Source organism: Haliotis rubra, unplaced genomic scaffold (genome assembly GCF_003918875.1).
Source record: "Haliotis rubra isolate DU_JTF1 unplaced genomic scaffold, ASM391887v1 Scf281, whole genome shotgun sequence".
Lineage (NCBI taxonomy): Eukaryota > Metazoa > Mollusca > Gastropoda > Lepetellida > Haliotidae > Haliotis > Haliotis rubra.
This window is the reverse complement of record NW_025766903.1, coordinates 873,877-877,346: the sequence shown is the minus strand read 5'-3', so window position 1 is coordinate 877,346 and position 3,470 is coordinate 873,877.

Genomic DNA, 3,470 nt, shown 5'->3' with positions numbered 1-3,470 from the left:
AGGCGAGTACAGGCATTGTCTCCCTGGCAAATCGTCGAGCAACAAAGGGAGTGCATGGAGACGAACATAAGGAGACGATTTCTGATCATCTGATCCGTAACTAGTACTCCAGTAGCCTGATCAAGGTTTGAGGTAATTTGATTAATTTGATTAACTGTTTGTGGGTGATTCGAAATATCTGGCTCCGGATCAATCCTTGCAGTCTTGTAGACTCTGGAAGCCCAGTCACGGGTTCAACCGTGAACGTTATGGGATAGGTGCTATGTGTTGCATAGTCTGCTAATCACTGACTGTGAAGTATTGGATGTATGACTTCATCGCATGGTGACTTCTGTCAGACGCTACATCACTAGATTGTACACTGCTACAGATATACACTGCTACATCACTAGATTATACACTGTAAATCACAACTGTAGGTGAGGTGAATCACGCCTGTAGGTGAGGTGAAATTGAGTTTATCGTCGTACTTAAGAATATTTCACTCATATGACGACGTGCATGCGTATGTATGTGTGGCTGTTTGTACTAGCTAAGACTTTAACTGGTTATATAGTGCTAGCTTACCGAGATACCATGCCGCATATAAGCATGAATACCCCACTCAGACACCTTATACTGACTCCGAGCCAAACGGTTCTTGTACCCATTAATGCCGAGCGCCAGGCATGGACCAACAAGTACCATATTTTAACGTCTTTTGTATGAAGCGGTCGGGGATCGAACCCGCGACCTTCCCCTCTTGGGCGGAAGCTCTAACCACTACACCACGGAGGCGGCCCACAACTGTAGGATGATGAAAACCATTAAGACCCTGTCACAAATAGCGGTCAGCAGAGATTGAGCGATACCCTTTAAAAGACAAAACCTGGAATGACATTCTATGCACGTGTGACGCAACGGATGTTTTGATGTGACAAGTCTCATAGACTACAACGTTCTTGCAACTGATCGTTGTACACATTTACCTTTGTTCTAATACCTTGCATTACATTCACATTCCATGATTCCCTACTTGGTTGGGAGTACGTTTTGTTCATGTTGCGATTATTGTTTATGAATAAATAAATCAGAAGCTGTTCGTGATTAAATGTGCATGGTTCCCTGTTAGCTGGGAGGAGGTTTTGGTCAGCTGATATGTCTTATTGTGCTGGAGCTTCGGGTGGACCGCACGGCAAGACATCACACTTACTACTGACAATGTCGTGGAAGATCTTTAGTCAGACCTCCGTCTTTTACTGTCTATATGCTACTAATATCAATTTTTGTCCGTTCACACGGCAAGATTCACATGACTTTTGCAAATAACCGGGGTCATCTTTTGATTACTCGTTACCATCCACCATGAAATAGAAGCAACATATAGGACCATATTTCCTCCGTCGGTCACTAGTACTTCATTTCCAGGCATGGTTAGACATGACAAAGACATTTGATATGAAATGTCATATACTGGAGATTAGAGTACGGTATTTGCGATGCGAGTACCGGTCTCTCATAGACGGGGGTATGGTCATCATGATGCTCTTGACATCAGCTTCACCACCCAAATCATCTCACACCCTTCTCCCTAAACTTCTTAATTTACTCAACGTCGTCTTTTTAAGTGCTTTTCTTGTTTGTCCAGCCTTGGACTCTACGATTGGGCTTCACCTGTCAAACAGTATCCCAAGCTATTCTTGATGTGCAGGTTCTACGATTGGGCTTCACCTGTCAAACAGTATCCCAAGCTATTCTTGATGTGCAGATTCTACGATTGGGCTTCACCTGTCATCCCCTATTCTTGATGTGCAAACGATTGGGCTTCACCTGCCAAACAGTATCCCAAGCTATTCTTGATGTGCAGATTCTACGATTGGGCTTCACCTGTCAAACAGTATCCCAAGCTATTCTTGATGTGCAGATTCTACGATTGGGCTTCACCTGTCAAACAGTATCCCAAGCTATTCTTGATGTGCAGGTTCTACGATTGGGCTTCACCTGTCAAACAGTATCCCAAGCTATTCTTGATGTGCAGATTCTACGATTGGGCTTCACCTGTCAAACAGTATCCCAAGCTATTCTTGATGTGCAGATTCTACGATTGGGCTTCACCTGTCAAACAGTATCCCAAGCTATTCTTGATGTGCAGATTCTACGATTGGGCTTCACCTGTGTCAAACAGTATCCCAAGCTATTCTTGATGTGCAGATTCTACGATTGGGCTTCACCTGTCAAACAGTATCCCAAGCTATTCTTGATGTGCAGATTCTACGATTGGGCTTCACCTGTCAAACAGTATCCCAAGCTATTCTTGATGTGCAGATTCTACGATTGGGCTTCACCTGTCAAACAGTATCCCAAGCTATTCTTGATGTGCAGGTTACCAAGGAAGAAGCACCCATGAAGACAAACAACAAAGTGAGGACATTACCCCTTGTATTTATTTCTTGACAATTATCAGTGATGTCAACAAGTTCCTATGTATTTACAAAGATCAGTCTGATGTACAACAGTATAATGGAAATAAATACACAAATGAATGTACATAGCACTGCTGCCCTGCGGTGTGAGTGAGTGACAGCCCTGAGAGATAGCCACCTGTGACGTCAGGAGGAGAAACCATGGTAACAAAGGTTCATGATCCCTACATCAGAAATTACTCTAGTAGTACCTGGATGCCATGGACGCTGACAGTGGATGCTGACGCTCATGGGAGGGTGTTGTGTGTTCATTCTGTCATTGTCTCACACACATACTGATCATCAAAAGTTGTGGAGACATAGAAATGAATCAAATATAACATGAAGTACCCAACTTCAACATATTTCCATTACATCCTTGTCCTGGCCAGGTGCACGTAATAAACCATCACAACATATTTCCATTACATCCTTGTCCTGGCCCGATGCATGTAATAAACCATCACAACTGGATCAAATGAAACTTGGAACACACAAATACTCAACAGGAGATTCGTCACTGACTACAAACACAAATGTTATGTGCTGGTTCCTTTCCCCACGAATATCTACTTTCAGACACAAAGGCATGCCACTGAATATATAGTTATTACTAACCTTGTGATCATCATCAGTATCTACTCCGAGCAAAACATGAAACAGTAATATACATGTAGTCATGGTGATGCCAGCTAATGACAACATGTACATATATAATATTAGTGACACCTGTAACAGTAAACACTGCTCTCTGATGTTCACTGATGGAGCAATGGAGTGAGTAATGACTGAAATACTGCAAGACCAGAACATTCCCTTCCTGTCAGAGCCACATGATCGACGCCTCACCACAACAAGTGTTCTGTGTTTAAACTACATCCAGAAACAGGACCCTTGACTTTATCTAATATGGTTACATACAGGACAGGCTAGAAGTGTTCGTGCAGATGATATTTCTTTTGTAATATATCTCAACATTTGTTTCATCAGATAATGTTAATCACATCCATGGTCCTGTGTGACTGGTTC